Source organism: Furipterus horrens, unplaced genomic scaffold, assembly GCF_987537825.1.
Source record: "Furipterus horrens unplaced genomic scaffold, mFurHor1.1.pri manual_scaffold_29, whole genome shotgun sequence".
NCBI lineage: Eukaryota > Metazoa > Chordata > Mammalia > Chiroptera > Furipteridae > Furipterus > Furipterus horrens.
The window spans coordinates 590210-608252 of record NW_028327199.1 but is presented as its reverse complement, the minus strand read 5'-3'; the positions used below and the strand labels follow the sequence as shown (position 1 = coordinate 608252).

Here is an 18043-nt window from a genome sequence, read left to right as displayed (position 1 = left end):
GGTGACCTGCTCGTCTGGGCTCCGCGCTCAGCGCTCCGATCCCTGGTCCAGGCACCTGTGCTTCCTGAGCCTGAGCCTTCTCAGCTGGAAAGTGGGATTGTCGGGAACCACCCGCAAAGGACAGACAGGAGAGCCCCGGCCAGGTTCTCAGGGGGTCAGAGTGAAGTTCCGCTACCCCAGGGCTGCGGGTTCAATCCCCCGTCAGGGCACACACAAGAATCAACCAGTGATGCATCAGCAGGTGGGACAGCAAATCAATGGTCCTCTCTCTCCCCTTCCTACCTCTCTCTCTTAAGAAAAAATCAATAAAGAAAATTTATTTTTCAAAAGGTGGGCACCAGGACTCAGCACTGACCTTGTGAACAATGAACTAACACCTGTGTGACAATGTTTGTCATTAACATAGCTCATGCTGGAGGTGGGAGATGGGCAGGGACATGAATGTATGTGCCCGCCTTGGGGAGCAGGACCGGCACCCCTTCAATGCTTCTGTGTGTGTGAACCCCACGCTGAAGTCCAGGTGAGCCGGGAGAGCAGACAGCTGCAGTTCTAGCAAGACCGTTTTATTTTTTACCTTGAGGGGTACATCTGATTAATTTCTGTGGTTAAAAAATACCCTTCCACACAAGTGCTGATCCATTTGGAAGACCCCATGCCAACCCTGTGGAGGCTGCACCCTAATAACAGATAAAATGCATGCAGACTGCTCGAAAGATCCTTCTATTCTACAGACATTCAGGAAAGACCAAGACGCCAAAGACCGCTCCCTCCTCCCTAAAACCCGCTCATAATTTCTCACGCGTGACCCGCTGTGTGGGACTCCGGTCCTGTTCCACACGAGAAGCTCCATCTCAGAAAGATTCCGAAACACCACAGTCTCAAAAGAGTAAACAGTGTGGAACCTTTGCAAAGGCCCAGGGAGGAAGAAAGCTAGTTCTGAATTTTAACGAGGAGAGGAGGCTGCTCTGCGCGCCAGTGAGCAGCGTGTTAATTATCATCTCGGGCGTCGCCTCTAAAGTACAGCATCAGAGGAAACGAGGGCACAGCTGCGGCGGGCTCTGCGGAAGGGGACCCCTCCCCCCACCCCGAGAAAGCCCCTCTCAGACCCACAGCAAGCTGGAGGGGGCGCGCGGGATTGTGCCGGGCAGTCTCCTGCTGACTGGTGGTCCCTGGTGAGGAGGGGGCTCCCAGCTACAGCCTCTAGGGCAGTCGCATGGCCAGGAGGGGGCAAAGGCATCTGAGAAAAGGGCAGTGCCCCTGGGAGACCCAGCCCTCACGGAGGGGGTGCCAGCCATGGGTTTCCATGGGGACCGTGGGGACACCTGGGAAGCCTGCAGCATGCTCATCACCTCCTGCGCTGAGCGGTCACCGCTGAACAGGTAAGTTTCCTTCTTCTTTGCAATGAAAGAAAACGCATCCTTTTTTTCTGGCTTTTCGTGAACCCCATACATTGCAAGGAGCACGGAGGTAGTTTGGGAGCCGAGGCAAAAGGCAGGAGCGATCACGCAAATCCCCACGAGGCCGGCCACCCTTGTTTCCCTTTTGAAAGGGTTTCCGGAGGAGAAGGTACGTAGATTTTGGAGAAGCAGGATCGTGACGTTGCAGAGAGGCATCCGCTGACTGTTCTTCCATGATGTGATGACTGACGGGTACAGAGCCGGCCGCGTGAGACGGCAGCCCCCACGGAGCGGGGTCACGACGTGGGGGAACATCCAGCCCTGCGGGCGAGCAATAGACTTGCACGGATTCCCAAGCCCACGTCTGTGCCTTGGTGCAGGCGACTCTCCAGTGTCAAGGGCGAATGTCAGCGCCAGAAGCACAGGAAGCATCGGGTCACTCCCCCCTGCGGCGTGGGGTGCGGACTCTGGCACAGGTAGGGGGATCGACCTGAGAGACTGAATAAGAAGGTGCGGCGGTCCCTCGTTATGTTGCGGGGCACTTAGCGCGGCCTCACTGTACTGCGGGATTTTGCGGTACTGTACCCGTGTGTTGTTAAAGTGACGTAGGTTTAAGAGTGTAGAATACCTGCAAGGTTCCTACTTCGCGGGGGTGGGGGGGTGGATCTGGAACGTAACACCCGCGATAAGGGAGGGAATGCTGTATAATCCCAGCCCGAACCTACTTCAGCATGAGCCCCAATCCGAAGACCAAGGTCACAGTGTGAGCAACGCCAGGTCGTGCTCAGAGAGCAGGCAAGGTGTGATCAGAGAATCGGTCAGAAAGTGTCCCCAAACACATTTCTCACCACTGCAGGCAGTTTTTCTCTGGGCGCTCCCCAATCGTGGGTCTTCTGAGGATCTTAAATGCGGTCTCATCAGGACAGAAACACCCTGAAGGGGGTCAGCAGCGTAGCGAGTGAGTACGGTGGCAGACCATCCCAGGACGTGGATGTCACTTCTAAAAGCAGGGCAGGTTGGTCACCGTGGCAGTGAGGGGACTCAAAACCACACCACAACGTGTCTCCCCAGGAGCACAGTGAAACCATGAACACAGATAACTACCGTTTGCTGCGCCCTCGCCAAGGTCTCTGTCCAGCGCTGCCGATGAATATTCTCAGGTGACCGTCACACGCATCGACACGGGGAGGAACCGAGGCCGACAGGGGCGGAGGGATCGCCCAAAGGCCCTCCTGGTGGGCGGCGAGACCCCCAGTGGAACTTGGCGGATGGATTCCAGAGCCACAGTCTTCAAGCCGTCAGACACTGTAAGGGGCACAGTAGCCCTTTGTCACCTGAAGGGCTGTCATGGGAGTAAGACTAGACTTATTTATAAAACCAAGGTGGGAGGAAACTGTCCAGAATGGAATATGCTACTCCAGGGGCGGAAAGAAAAAAAAAAAAAAAAAGAATTCCCTGAGCGTGGTAGAAATGCTTAGAAAAATTTCAACATTCACAATTGGCCTAATCTTGAAAGTATCTCCTAAAACTGAGGTGCTATTTTTTAAATTTATTTTTCTAGCAAAATCGAAGTTTGAGAAGGACTCCCCCACACATATCCACAAAACTGATGTTAAAAACGCAATGCAAAAGGCAAGTTATTTTATAACAGAACTTATAATTTATCATAAATCCCCATGCTTTTTAAATAAACACAGACGTGCCATCTGCCCCCTTCGGCTCAAATTTGAGTATAAATCGTAAAAAGTGCATAATCCAAAACGCTTCATTTGTTTTTATGATCACAGAAGGCTGTCCTGCCCTCCACGATTAATTTTTTCTGATGGCTCCCTCCAGATCTCAGAAAATAATTAAAACTAATGAGCAGTTCGCCCTGGCAGTAAAGCGAGGAGAATATGGTTCCCTCTCTGGGCTCCAAGCTGGATCAGAGGGAAGGCTCGGTGGGACACCCAGCAGTGTGTGTCCCCAACTTCCTCGCCACCCACCAACATCCCATGACAGCTTCAGGGAAAACCAGCGACTTCACAGAATCGAGTTTGCAGGAAATACGTGGAGTGTGTGCGACTGCCGGTCCCCGACAGAGAAGGATTCGCAGGTGCCCTCCTCTGACGTCCCCCTCTCGCACGCCCGAGGAACCAGCTTCCATTAACCCCATCTCCTGCCAGAGACGTCACATAAGACAGGAGATGCTGCAAAGCCAAGAAAAGAGGCATCTGCCAGCTCCCCTTCTGTGGTATTTTCCAAGTTTCATGATGTGTTTTCAACAGATACTTTAGAGACTATTTTCCTTAGGGGCTTATCCGGGCAAAGAAAAGAAGAAAGCAGAGCTGCCAGTGAAATCCATCCTTTTAGGGGTCGGGAAGAGGGAATTGTGAGGGGTCTTGTAGGAGGTCAGAGGTCAGAGGGAGGTGTGACTCTGGACTAGGGTTGGTTCCTTCCGCAGTTTTCCGCTGTCTGCTCCTACCTTCATGCAAGGGTGCCCGGCGTTTCAGGCTGACCTGGTCCTCATCTCCGTCTGACTAGGCCAGCAGGGAGCACATCCTCGTCCATCAAAACAGCAGCTTCGTCCTCTCCTGCTTTTCTTCTGCCAGTGACTTTTCCGAAACGAAATTGCACGCATTAACGATACAGCCAGAGCGAATCAGCTTTTCACATCCACCTCGAGGGGGATTTAGAGGGTGATAAACATGTAGTCGATCTGGAATGACTGTGAAGCTGATTACATTCGGGGCCTTTGCGAGCGCTTCTTCCTTCCTTCATTTCCTGTCTTTCTGTTTATTGGCTCCAATTTGGGAGGAAGGACTCACAGCTGCTGCAGAGACTGTGATGTGGAGGAGCTCCTGGGACAGGGTCAGATCTGTCAGCCGTGCGCACGCGCTGCCCCGTGGGCACAGCCACTGGGGAGTTGGCACCGCGGTTGCAGAACCCCGGTTAGGCAGCTCCTGTGGACGTGCCCCCGGCCCTGCGCAAGGCAAGGACAGAGCCAAGTTCTTCTGTCTGTGTTAGAGAATCTGCAGACCTGGGCTCTTCCCTCCCTAACCCCTCAGGTCAACACTCGCTCTCAGAAAAGGACCTCACACCTGCGGACTTTAAGATGGTTTTTTTTTTTTTTTAATTTTAAAAGATTTTATTTATTTATTTTTAGAGAGAGGGGAAGGGAGGGAGAAAGAGAGAGAGAAACATCAGTGTGTGGCTGCTTCTCACTCACGCCCCCAACTGGGGACCTGATGTGCAACCCAGGCCAGTGCCCTGACTGGGAATCGAACCAGCGACACTTGGCTCGCAGGCCGATGCTCAGTCCACTGAGCCCCAGCAGCCAGGGCTCAGATGGGTTTTTAAACCTGCTTTGTATTGTGGACTACAAGAGGTCACAGGTTGAAAAGAACAGCAAATACCTGTGAGTTGGCAGAGGGACACTCTTCGGGGATGGGGGACATTCAGAGCTGGAAGCCCCCTCATGTGCCGGAGTTTTGTTACTAAGAGTGTCCTCGTCCCTTAGACATCAGCAAGGGCAGAGTTCGTAACCAGGCTCTCAGGACAAAGGTCTAGCTCGGGCTCAGCAATCTGCGGTCCATGGGCTGCCATATCCAGCCCCCACCCGTTTTCACACGGCCCGTGAGCTAAGGAGGTATTTCACCTTTTAAAATGGATTTTAGAAAATTAAGATTTTTGTGACACGTGAAAATCAAATTTTAGCATCCGTGTTAAAGTTTTGTTGGAACGCAGCCATGAATTAATTTTTAAAAATGGCAATCTTGTTCAGAGTGAGCTGCCAGGAATTGCCATTTTAGGGCATTTGTACTTTCATCGTGCGGCAGTTGGGGTGCAGGAGCTCCCAGTGAAAATCCGCCCTCCGCTGCTGTCCTCGCCTGCGCCTTAACGCCTGTCAGGCCTCGGAGTTCACGGACTAGAAAAACGGCAAAGAAAAGAAAGCGGCTTTGATCTCCGCCCCCACACCGTGTGAGATTTCTTCGGACATTTTGCAACGAGATGTAATAGATCAGAGAGGTCCCTGTCACCACAACTCAGTTTAAATGTATTGTCAGATCAACGGACCCAGTTGTCCACGTCACCAAGGACGGTGAGAGGCCAGGCTTGACGTCATCCCTTCCTAGAAACACCCAAAAGGGTTAAAAAAGGTTTCGAAGTTGATGAGACGGTGAAGTGGGCAAGCTTTCGCCTGCGGCGAGTCCTTCCTTCCCCTTCCGGTGCGTGGATTACTTGCCCGCCGTCTCGCCCTCTGAACTCGCTGTCCTCGGGCCTTGGAACAGGCTTCGTTATCGTCACTAGGGACGCCCCCGTTTCTATGGCCCCAGGAGGGAGCACGTGGTGCAGCCTGAGCCAATCAGCGTCCCCCCGCTCCTGTGGGCACAGTGATTGGTCCGGGCGAGGCGTGTGAAGCAAGGTGAGCCAATCACAGTCCTTCTGTGCTTTTTTTTTTTTTTTTTTTTTTAAGTTGAAGCCAAAGAGGAAGGTTCTTCGCCTGCGGGAGTGCGGAGCCGCCTGCAGCCTCGGGGCAAGGGTCCCGCGCGCCCCAGCAGCGACCGGGGACGCCGGGACAGAGACAGCGGCGAGAGGCCGCGGGATGCGGAGGAGCCGCCCTGGCGCCTTTCGGGCGTGGGGCCCGTGGGGGCTGCGGCCGGCTCGGCCCCTGCGCCCCCAGGCGTGGGTCAGGCAGGTCCGGGGCGCTGTCCCCACCTCCTGAGATGGGGTCGCTGACGGATGGAGCAGGTGGGACCCCGGGAAGGCCGGGGCGCCCCGAGCAGCGCCCTCACCCCGCCTGGCCCCCTGGCGTGTACAGCGCGGACCGCTCAGCAAGGGCAGACGGCGCATCCCTCCGGGCGCGCGCGGGCCTTTCCCCACGACGTCCCCGCGCTGAGCCGTAAGATGCAGCTGAACCAGTTCACACGCGTCGTACACAGGACGGTCTCCGGCGACGGTGGAATTCCACTGGGAACCAGTCATGGAAGCTTAACTGAGAAAAAACAAAGTACCTTTAAAATTGAGCAGCACACTTCAAAATAGCGCACGCATCAAAGAGAAAGTGCCAAGACACAAATATTAAATGTTTTGAATTAAATGAAAATACAACTGACAGAATTATAGAATGCAGCATAGTAGTGCTTGAAATATAATATAAATGTATTTATAACATGAAATATGTATATTAAAAAAGAAGAAAGATATATAATCAATAAGCTAAGTTTCCACCCTGGGGATCTAAAGAAAAAAAGAGTAATTGCTATTCTTTTTTTCTTTTTTTTTTTGCCTCAGACACAACATGACCACAGGGTTGGTTCAGATGAAGAAATTCACAACCATCACTGGCAGTAATTGCTATTCTTAAAACGAGCAAAAGAAAAGAAATAATAAAAATTAGAGGAGAAATCAGTAAAAAGAAAATGAAATAAAAAAGGAAATCAACCAAACCAAAAGCTGGTTCTTTGGAAAGACAATGTCTCTAAAAAATCGATTGTCTTCTGTTACTTACAACCAAAAGTCCTGGAGAATCTACACACCACAGTTACTCCAGCTTCTAAATGCTGCGTTTTTGCCCTGGCCCGTGTGGCTCGGTTGGAGCATCGTCCCATGACAAAAGGTTGTGGGTTCAGTTCCCAGTCAGGACACATACCTAGGTTGTGGGTTTGATCCCTGGTCCTGGTGTGTATGGGAGGCAACCAACTGATGTTTCTCTCCCTCCTTTCCTCTGTCCTTCCCTCGCTCTCTCTAAAAACAATGGAAAAAATGTCCTCAGGTGTGGTTAAAAATATATATGTATAATTAAGTAGATGTTTGGCATTTTTTCTTTTTCCTACCTGTTTCTCTCTACCCGTTCTAGAGGAAATTTCTGGTAAATGGATTCACGCTAAGGCGCAAATGCGATACTTTGTGCCCTGAGGATTATTGAGCACGGCTGTATCAGTGCACCGGGTTTGAGGAGGGTGCTCAGTAAGGGTTGTTTCCCAGGATCAATGAATTACACGCATGTTAAACAGGAGCCGCCCCAAGTGATCAGAGCGTCTTCAATAAGAGGAAGTTGGAGGCTGCAGCGTCTGCACTGGGGAAGCTGCATGGGACAGATGTCTCCATTCGGATTGCATTGGGCCACCTCCTGAGACTAGCGTTCCGAAGTTAGATTCACGGGCTCCTCATCTTCGTGATTAACATTGGCTCCTTCTCCCTAATTCCGGGCTGGAGATGATGTGTAACGTCATCTGTGGTGAGCAAATGGGTAATGTAATTGCCAGCTGAGTTTGTCCAAGTCCAGGGTTGCGGGTTTGGGGCAAGAAGGGTGAGCTAGCCTTCGCCCATCCAGCGCGTCGCCACAAAAAGACGCCTGCACCTCGTGGCCAGGGACAGTGCTGTTTCCTGACCGGGGTCAGCTTTTGTTAGCCCGCGAGGCCCATCCAGGCTCTGGAATTTAGCTCAGAGGGCCCAGTGATTTCTCTCCCCTTATTCTGCCTAATGGTGTGACCTTGTCATTGCTCATATTTGCTTTTTTCTTTATTTAATTTGAGATATAAATGATAAATCTACTATTCTACCCTCGGAATCATGCACAGCAGTCCTCCTTATAGCCAAGTCAGCTTAGAAAATTGGCTCTCTAACCCGGAGCCCATCTGTTTTCCTTGAATAGCAATCATAGACTGTCTGGTGGAGTTAATTAATGAAGACAGCATTAGCATAGGAGGGCAAGTACGAACAGTACGCTTTCTGAGGGTTGCTTGCTCTGTCGCCAGCTGCTTTTAGTGTGTCTTTGATAAAGTTCCTTGTCTTCAACTGTTACCAGTGGAAGACTGAATCAAATATAAAAAAACTCCTTTCCCACCGCGTGGACTGCTAATGGCTACCACGCAAATTTGTGTGATTTTAAAAGGAGAAAATGCTATGTTGTCAAATTGCATTTATAATAAATCTGCACCGCCTTATCGTGCAGGGAGGTAGAGAAAAGTGATCGAATGTTCATGAAGCGTTGGCTGTGTGTCAGGCCCCAGGGTGAATGCCGAGGTACGACCGTTGGTAACAGAGACGTGGCCCCCACGTTGCTGTTGCCGTGGAGTTTAGGTAAATTGACCCAGTGCACAGGTAGGAGAACAGGGCGGCGCAAATCTCGCCACGCCAAGTGTCCAGAGGAGAGAATCTACTCCCATGCCTCTCTCCCTCCACCCCCCAGATACTGTTCTTTTTTATGTGACAAAAAAATGTGGGAATGTTATGTAGGAGGAAGGGCAAAGGAGGTGAAAATCCATTTCCATCCGGCAACAAGACGTGGGGAGACGAGCTGCTGACCGCCTGCCTCCCCGGCTGTGTCCGTCCGCTGCGGTGCAAACGTGAGCCCCCTCGTCTGCAGAGTCCGTTAATAAACAAGTCATGGCCCCTGGGGTGTGGGACAGTTCGTGGTGGGAGACGGAAGAACTTAGAGATTCTCAGTCCCTACAAAGCGGATGTGTTCCATCACTAAATTGGAATAATTGCTGGGTTTTTGCCATCTCCAGAAAATATAACTTAATGGAGAAAATTTTCTCAATTTGAAGCTTTTCCTGGCCAACATTTTTCTGCCTTTCGGCACCTGCTTCTGCACATCTGCTGGCGAGTCTCGCTGATAACAAATCGGATGACCGCCAGCCCCAGTGAATGCCACAGCCAATCCCTCTTAGCTCAGCAGCGTGTCTGTCTATGGCTGTGTGTTTGTGCTTATAATGTTATATTGTGACATGCAGTAGAGCTGTATTTCCTGCTGGAGAGTGTCTCTAGAATTAAATGTCTCGATATTTTGTGATGTTCTATGGAGAGTGTGATAACTTCCAGGTGTTCTGTCATTATGAACTCTTTGTAGAAGATGAGAAAGTATTGGTTTTGTGGGAGGGACAGCAGATATGCAAACCACACATAGAGAGAGACAGAGCGATCATCAGGGAACCCAACCCTCCCATAGGAAGAGCAGCCGTTCACAGGGTGGGGTGCGCATTTGGTCGTATTTTCCTAGTAAGCAGGGGTCTCAGTCAGCTCGGGCTGCCATAGCAAAGGACCGGAGACTCGGGGTTTAAACCAGAGACATTTCTCTCTCACGGCTCTGGGGCCAGGATCGCGGGCCGGCTGTTCGGCGCCTCGTGAGGGCCCGAGTCCCGGCTGGCAGGTGGCTGCCTCGTCTCCCTGTGCCCTCACACAGCAGAGAAAGAGCAAGAAAGCTCTCTACTCTCTTCTGGTGAAGACATTAATCTCATCATAAGACCCGGGCTCATCTAACTCGGGTCAACCCAAAGTCTCCATCCCCAAATATCATTACTCTGGAGTTAGGGCTTCAACTTATGAATTCGGGGGATCCCTGTACCTCATCAGGAAGGCAGCCACACCCCACCTCCCTCTCAGTTCCTGCCTCCATAACTTCTTGCTGCCGTAGGATAAAGATGGGGGGCTAAGTCCAAGAGATCGGCCAGATTTTCAGGTCCGTGACCCAACTTGATTTGATCAAAAAGGCCACCCATTGGAATTCAGTGTTTGCCAAGTGACTACTAAGTTCTTACCTTCATCCCCTCCTGTGAATTATCCTTCCTTGGACAATCCTGAAGAGAAAGAGGTACCAAGACTGGACGTGACTTCCTGAATTCTTAACACCAACCATTCACTTTCTCCCCTGCCAGAGTCTGTGATGTCATCACGCACCGGATCACGGCCACCAGCTTCATTTAGCTGCTTCTGTGCTCACGCTGCAGCGGGTGTTACCAGTGAGCCCCTAATCACTCAGTGCAGTGGGCTCCTTAGTCCTCTGTAGGGTTTGAATTTTCTTCATCATTTAGCGTTATGGACCATTCCCTTTCCTCCTCCTTTCCTTCCCACACAGCATTGCCCCTGGGACCTTCCTACTTCTGTGACCACAAGCATTTGTTTACTGGGTCCTCCCTCTCTGTGTTCCCTTCCAGGACACTGCCCATAGCTCCTGTGCTCTTCTTCCCCACCGCCCTCCCGGGGTGCTCTTACCCAGCCCCGCACCCCTCTCTCACCTGCGTGTACGTGGTTCCCAAACCATCCCAGCAGTCTGGGTGTCCCCTTGGAGCTCCACACCAGTTTTTCCATTTAGCTACTATATGTTCCTAACTGGGAGTCCTGTAGGTATCCCTAGTGAAGGTGTCCAAAGTGGGATCTTCAATAGTTTACCTACCTTCCGCTAAGTTTCTTCTCCTCCTGCACACTCAGTGAGGATGGTCATAATCGTGATCATGATGATGATGGTGATGATGGTGATGGTAGTGATGGTGGTGATGGCGGTGATGGTGATGACGGTGGTGATGGTGATGACGGTGATGATGGTGATGGTGGTGTTGGTTGTGATGATGGTGATAGTGGTGACGATAGTAATGATGGTGGCAATGGTGATGGTGATGTGGTGGTGATGGTGGTGATGGTGGTGATGATGATGATGATGGTGGTAATGATAGCAGTGGTGCTGATGATGATATTAATTAAGATGAATGAGGAGGAGAAGGAGCAAGGGGTCATAACCACTGTCTCCCAGCCCAGTTCTAAGTGCTCTGTGTGTGCTGAGTCACCTGACTGACAGCAGTTCTGTGAGCTGGAGGCCACCACTATCTTCACCTTCACGGGTAAAGACATGGAGGCAGAGAGCTGGAGTGACTCACCCAAAGTTGCACAACCAGAAGGGCAGTGTCGGGGTCCGGCCCAGAGAGGCCGGTGCTGGGCACCGTGATGAACACTCCTCCTCCTTATCTCACAACGTGACACCTGAGAATGAACCTGCATGGCCCCCCTCACCCCACATGTACAATTGTCCCCCAACAGGGCCTTGTTTGTGTGCTGAGGAGGGAGGGCTGCGGGAAGGAGAGAGGGAGGCCCAAGTTCCGCATGTCCCCGTCCAGGGTTTCACGTGCTATTTCTGAGCATCATTCCGACATGGATTCTACAAAGCATGACCGGCAGAGGCGGTGGCACGGTGGGCATCAGTAGCAGGGTGGGGTTCAGAGCTTGTGCTTATGGGAAGTGAGGGGTGTCCTTCTCATGGCCAAGGTTGTTTTCCATAGCACGGGAGGCAGACAGAGAATGGAGCCCTTGGGAGTCTTCAGACCCGTCACAGGCGAGCTCAGTGCAGAATTGTAATATGGGTAACACCGCCTCATTAATAAAACCCCGTGGGCACGTGAACGGTGAATTCCAGGAGGAGCCCATCTTAGGCTGAACCTTCCTCTGAATGAAGAGTGTAGGAAGGACGTCCAGTTTACAACACAATTTTCAAGACTGACTATTGAGAGCGTGTTCCAGACGTTGATTTTGCTAAGTAAATGTTACAGGTGAGTTTGTCTGAAAGTGAGTCTTTGTAGGGACTGTGTCATAAGTCTTCCCAATATTTGAGGAACAAACACAGTTGTTCCTTCTCACAACCTGAGCTGGTTTCCAGTCAAGCAGTACTGGCTGAGTGAAGGCACCGTGCCGGGCACCCCGCGGCTGCTGAGAGCCGAGCAGTGGGGGAAGGAGGGGCACAGGCAGGAGCCCGAACCTCAGATGCTGGGAGACAGAGGCAGGCAGGATCAAAGGAAACAGAAAAGCTGGATACTTACAAGCCAAAGGCGCGTCTCCCTTCTGCTCCCAGAACCGCCGCGCCCTGGGAATGCGCTCCGTGGCCCTTCAGCGGTCTCCCCGCCTCCCCCCACAGTCCCCCATTCCCTTCTGGAACAGCTTCTCCCCGTGGGAGCAGGGCAGACGTTTGATGAGTTGTAAACACACACGGGGAGCACCATTCACGCCTCGCCGTTTGAGGACAACTAAATTAGATGGCGCAACGCACTCCATGAAGCATTCTAAATGGTGCAATCAAGTAAGAGCTTTATGGTTCCAGAAGCACTCACGATGCATCTCTACTTGTTGAAAATTGTGGTTTTATGCAAAGGCTTTGTCGTACCAGCTGGCATCTTGGATGAAGTGCTTCTTTCTACCTCTGACCCAGGGATTTCAATCAGAGGGTCGTTCTGCCATAAACGGTGGCCGCCGCCTGCCAAGGGAGCTGGCGCAGCTCTGGAAAGTACGGGGAAGAAGAATCACTTGAGTCAGGCTTCTTTCGGTCCAGAAGTGCTGTGTTGACCGGGGTGAAGAGGCAAGGTCTTTGAATCTCCGCCGAGGCGCAGAGGTGTCAGAAAGCGGCGAGCACGTGCGGGAGTCAGACGTAGCTCCCCGGTCTCCTCGGCGAAGTGCAGAGCGGCCTGAGCACCGTGTCGTCACCGCTGACTGTAAACTGGAGCCCAGGGAGCCCCGCCGGTGTCAGGATCGAGAAGAGCCGCGTGGTGGAGAAGCTGCAGAGCAAACGTTCATGGTGCTCACAGACACCTGCACTCGAGGGACCGGGTAAAAGCGTCCTTCTGCGCCACCTGGCATGCTCCAGTGGCTTTGGGACAGTGAAGGGGCTCGGGGACAGGCCTCCATCATGAACTGCTTACTGCCAGAAGGTGGGGACCCACAGGAGCCGGAGGAGGCTGCCAACGCAGGGCTTCGGAGTCTGTGCCAAAGACAGGCTGACCTTGGGGACGTCAGGACCGCACTTCACAGATGCGTCCTGAAACCGACTCCCGGGGGAGGCCACGTGCCGGAGGACAGGCAGGGAAGGAGCGGGCAGGGGACAAAGGCCACGGCAGCCCTGAGAGTGTCTGGAGACAGGGGATACGTGGGAGCTGGAATGTGGAGGGAGGGGCCGGGCAGCGGGGGGCCTGGGAGGGTGTTCAGGAGGCACGTGTGAGGGTTGGCATTTGTCATTTTTCTCTCTTAAATTTTATTTATTGACTTTAGATGGGGGTGGGAGAAACACTGATTGGCTGTTCCACTTACAGATGCATTCATTGGCTGCCTCTTGTATGAGCCCCGACTGGGGATTGAACCTGCACCCTTGGCGCATCGGGAGGGCACTCTAACTGGAATGCAAGTCTGTGTGGACACTGGACCTGTGAGGCTCCCTCGTCTACTTAGGCTGCACGCTCCCTCTTACTCGTCCCCAGAGAGTAAACGTATTTGCCTTCCTCGTTCTCTTCCTCCCCACACATAACCCACTCATTCTCAGGGTGTGCAGATCCACATACCTTACTTACGTGGCCTGCGTGTGTGCGTGCATGTAACTTGTAGTTGTCCTTGTTCATGAATCATCATCGTTGTCACAGTTACTCCATCCATAATGACTTCCGCATCTTGTAAGACCTCAGAGTCAAGCCTCCCTTCTTGCCCTCTTGGCTCTTTCGGTTCTGATTCCTTATTTTTATTTCTTGGTCTTGTTCTGTTTTTGCTTCTTCTCAGCTCACACCGTCCGCTCGATCGAGTGGGCCTTTATTTTCTGATCACTAGTCCAAACTTCACGGCCCGTCGACACGTACGCTGGAGCCCACAAAAGCCGTCGGCGGGAAGGTGGAAACTGAGGTGCGCCGACCGAGCCCCAGCCCGCACGCCGTCCCGGGATTGCGTTCGCGTCTCCCTGCGCGGAGCTGTGCGGTCCTCTCGTCCACTTGTGCTGGGCCAATGGCGAGCGAGACTCCCAGCGTGGGTGGGCTTTCCCCTCTCGTGTATGTGCCTACGTGAGGCTCCAGCCCAGCGGCCACGGAGGGGGTTGCTTCACGGGGAAGCGGCGGGAGGACCGTGGCCAGTGGGCTCCCCGAGAGGCGCTCTGACGGCTTCCGGGCCACAGAGCAGCAGTGACTTCCGACCAGTAGGATTGTGTCTGTGTTTTACTGGTCAGTGGAGTCCTTGTGGTGGTGTGACTTATAATAAGAAATACCTATTTGGACTTCCTTCCTGTTTCTGGCCCGGAGTGCCTAAAACCATTACTTTTTTTTTCAGTGATGAGAGCCATAAAGTTGCCCTTTGTTATGTTAGTGAGGTGAGGCTTGGAGAAGCTCTCGGCCACCTAAGGAGGGGGGCTGGCTCCCAGGGGACCCAGCACATGGTTAGAGGGGACACTCAGCCCCACCCCTGACCTCTGGGAGCGGGGGCAGGGGGAGGTTGAGTCAATCATGCATCGGCGGCCAATGACTGGATCCGTCAGGCCTCTGTGCTGCGGCCTCCGTGAAGCCCGGAGGACGGGGTCCCAGCGCCTGGAGGCTCAGGACCTTCCGCGCCCCGGCTCCTCCGCTCCAGCCTTTGACAGTAAAGGGGTCAGTTAGCAAGTACACGTCTCTCTGCGTTCTCAGACTCGCGCTCGCAAACGAATGGAAAAGGAGTCTGGGTTCCTGAGAAAAGGTGTTTTTGGACTGAAGGTAATTAGTCTTGGTCGTAACCGCCTCCAGGAGAGACCGGGGTGGTGAACTCATTAATTTCAAGTGGTCGTGGCTGCGAAGGGATTTTACTCTTCACAAGATCTCGAAGAGGAGAGGCGGAGGGTGGGTTTCAGGTGCCCCTTGCTCGCTGTCTGCCCGCCAGGGTGCCGTCTCCAGGCAACGTCAGGCCCGCGGTGGGTTTCATCGCCTGTGAGTATTTAACCCTCACACTTGGCCTCCGACGGCTGTGGATGAGGCAGCCACGTGCACACCACGGGGCTTGGCCTCTCGTGGTTCTGATGCTGGGGACCGAGAGGCGCTGTGGTGGCCCCGCCAGAAGGCCAAGCCCTGTTGTCCCTGGGAAAAGGCGTTTCCCATCATGCTCGTGCTCATCGCGTACCTGGAGGCACTATAACCCCTCCCGTTTCTAAATTTGCCGCCTCCCTGGATGGCCGTGAAGAACCGTGGCGTTTTCTGGGTGGAAAGAGTCCTTTGGATTACAGGCCCATTAGTTTATAACTCAGATGAGGGGATGGAGAGGTACAGGCATTAATAAGGCACCCCTCAAGGTCACCAGATGCGGGAAAGAGCAGCTGCATCCGGGTCGCCCGCTCTCAGCTGCATCGAGGTAGGAGGGAACGCGGTCAGGGCTCGGCCATGACCTGTGGGATGGACATAAGCGCCACCCTTCTGCCACTTTTTTTAACCTCGAGGTGTCCCTGGTCCACAGAGACTGCACAGGAGTATTTCAAATCCCCTGTATAGATACCCCTTTAGGAGAGAGGGTTGGCTGCACATTTTATGGAACAAGTGGGTTAGGACTTATGCGATCTCACTCTGCCTACCCTGAGTTGCTGTGTGTTTTTAATTTTGTGTTCAAATCCTGGGTTGGTCAGGCCGAAAGATCTTGTCGGGCATATCGAGGGGCCTCCCCCAGAAGGAGGGACTTCAGGGTAGCCAGCAGCCGGGGTGAGGTGCCACGGGCTCTGGAAAAGAGGCACGTCCCTCCCAGACCAGGGGGGTTTCACTCTGGACCGTGACCCCCGATCCTCAGGCCGTGACTGAAATCATGCCAATTCAAAGGGAGGCTCCTACGAGGTTATTTCGCCGTTGTAAATGGGACACTCAATTTGGGCACAGAAGTTACAAGTCCCCCCGCCTCACCTTTCGTCACTGATCCTGGCCGCGACCTCGCTCCTGGGCAGCCGCATCTCAGCCAGAGAGGGCTGCAGTCCCGTGCCAGCCTCACCTCCAGCTGCAGAAGACGTCTCCACGGGACGTGCGTAACTGAACACCAGCCCGGAATCATGCAGCCTCTCTCAGGGTTGGTCGGCACAAAGGACCAAGTGGTTAAGCACAGAGAGCTGAGTAGCCTTTGGGGGCCGGTAACAGGTGCATGCACACAACACTGAAGAGTGGAGCTTGAGAGCTGGTCTCCCAGGGAAGTGCCACCCACCCGGGCTTCGGGCTTCGGGAGCTTGTGTTCAAAACCAATGATGAGGTCGGGGTCTGAGGCAGGCATCCCTGGACTCTTATGGGAAAGGCCATTGCCACGTCAGTGGATGCTCGAAGTCTTCTTCCTACTGGCCGCTCCGCACCGATAGAGCAAAGGCTGAAACGGAATGGCTGGTCACAGAAAGGTAACGTCAGAAGCTCGTTACAGCCACACCGATGCGATTTCAAGAATAGCTCTTCCCTGGGCTTGCTTCCCATGCTTTCATTCTCGGCCCGGGTGACGTCCCCAGAGTTACTCAGAGCCAGGTCTTGAGGACGGTCATGGAACTCCCAGGCTTCCGTGCGGGGAAGGCACAGGCTGGCAGGAAGCGGCCATCGGCCAGCTGGGCAGGGGCGGTCAAGGGCAGATCACACGTCCCAGTGAGGGGAGCGGTGGTTCCCAGCCCCGTGTCCCCAAGTGAAGTCACATACGCCGGGCGGACCCAGTGAACAATCCTTTAAACAAGAAGTTGTTTGCAGGTGCAAACAAGCATGAAATAGAATTCTGCTAATGGGTTTCCATCACTAACTGGGTACTTAATCAAACTATTTAGGTCCCACTCGTGACAGTGAGAAATCAATTATTCTTCATAAATCTGGGGATGCTATTGACCGTCTTGTAGGAGTCTCACGTGATCTGTAATGAATGCGTGTTTCAATGGCAATAGTATGTTATCATTAGCGCACCGGCAATGAAGAATCACAGGCAGCTGAGAAGTTCTGAAGCGAAATGCTGGCATGTGCTCCTTCAACTTTCTTTTAAATAAAAGAAATAGAGGGAGGCAAAGATTAAATTTCTTCTTTTCAAGGAATGATGCTGGGACAATTGGTCACGCGTGTTCAAAAAGCAAACCTGAACCCGAAGCCACACCTTGGACCCGTGAAAGCCGAACACAAAAGGGACCCTACCCAACTGTAAAACCTAAACCTTGGTGGGTTGGCTTCAGCTGACCTGAGCTAGGCAGCTGGGAGTGACGGGAGAGTCCTGACGGATGGGAAACTCACAGAAGAAGAAATCACGTGTCGACACGTGTGTGAGACGTGCTGCGCCACCCCAAGGACTAAAGAAACGGAAGGGGGACAGTGACGTCATTCCTCTCTATCAGACCAAAGGTGAAAAGAGGCACAGCGTTGCTCAGGCCTGGCGAGGGCGAGGACATGCTTTCTCACATACGCTCCGTGGGCGCGTGCCTCAGAGAGCCACTTGGTCATACGTGTCCACACGTGACCTGTGCATTCCATATAATCTATCAATTCCTCCTCGAAAAATTGGTTCCAAAGCAATAATTAAATAATCTTATAAAAGCATAAGTACAAGAATATTTATTTTGGACTTTTCTATAATAACAAAAAAAATTAAAATAAGTCCAAATGAATAGGGGACTGGATTTTTAAATGACATGGTGATGAGATAGAATGCCACTTAGGGGTTATAATGATCATGGCAGATGCACACGAGGTGACACAGGACAGTGCCTACACTGTCATGTGATCAGAACTGGACATCGAGAAGCAAATACAATATTATCTGTTTTTTTAGTTAAGAGAAATGTGTTTATGGGCGAGCACAAAGGAATCTGAAGGGGCTGGGTATCCCGTGGGGACCCAGGATAATGAAGGAGATGTTTTCGTACTTTGGCTAAATTGTTTAAATACTTCACGAAACATTTGTGCTATTTAGAATTCAGAAATGTGTTGCCTCCTCTTCTGGGGAACAGGGTGTGGGAAGAGCAGACCAGTCGCCTAGGGGCCCCTGCATCGTGGGAGACGTGGGCCTCCTCAGGCTTTAGATCAGCTTTGCTTGAACGCAGAAAACGTACAGACGGACGGACAAGGTATCAAAGGACCCTGGCAGACGTTCCCTGGAGTGGGGCTGAGTCCCCACACCTGCCCCCCACGGGGGCCAAGCCC

General features: G+C 52.7%; 1 pseudogene; it reads right to left on the bottom strand.

Moving 5' to 3' along the window:
• Positions 1-6662: 6662 nt before the first annotated feature.
• LOC149990077 (small nucleolar RNA SNORD36) lies at positions 6663-6727 on the bottom strand (annotated as a pseudogene).
• Between the last annotated feature and the right edge of the window lie 11316 nt (positions 6728-18043).